Below are 586 nucleotides of genomic sequence, written 5' to 3'. Positions count from 1 at the left end.
TGATATAATTTTCTCATTGGATATCATTATGAGTTAATATGCTTTGTTCTTCTGTTATGCTCTCTGAGCCATGCTGACTGCAGCAAGGAGCTACATAAAAGCATTACAGTTATACTGATATATATTTTCAGTATGTACATATATACAAGTCCTTAAAAGAAGTAACCGCTATGAATGTTTAAATCTGAGGAAGTTAGCCCGCGATAATACATGCCAATGTAGTCAGGCCAGGATAACATAGCCTGATAAAATGAGCAAGGGGTAGTGCAGGCCAGTATACTCAGCGTATGGTAGTGTAGGCCAATATAATGAACTCGGGTTAGCTAAACCCAATATAAGCAGCTCAGGGTAGCCAGTATAGTCAGCCCGGGGTAGCGCAGGTTAATTTAATCAAGCCAGAATAGTGGAAGCTAACATAGTCAGCCAGAGCTTGTGCAGGCTACTAGAATGAATCCGGAGTAGTGGAGCTAATATAGTCAACCCGTCACTACAATACTGCAGACTCTTATAGTCAGCCTGGGGCAGTTAATGCCAATATAGTCATCCCTGTTTAGTGCCGGATTGTTGGAAGTGTCTTTATACATAC

This window comes from Penaeus monodon, chromosome 22 (genome assembly GCF_015228065.2).
Source record: "Penaeus monodon isolate SGIC_2016 chromosome 22, NSTDA_Pmon_1, whole genome shotgun sequence".
NCBI lineage: Eukaryota > Metazoa > Arthropoda > Malacostraca > Decapoda > Penaeidae > Penaeus > Penaeus monodon.
The sequence above is the reverse complement of the archived record's forward strand: the minus strand, read 5'-3'. Positions refer to the sequence as shown.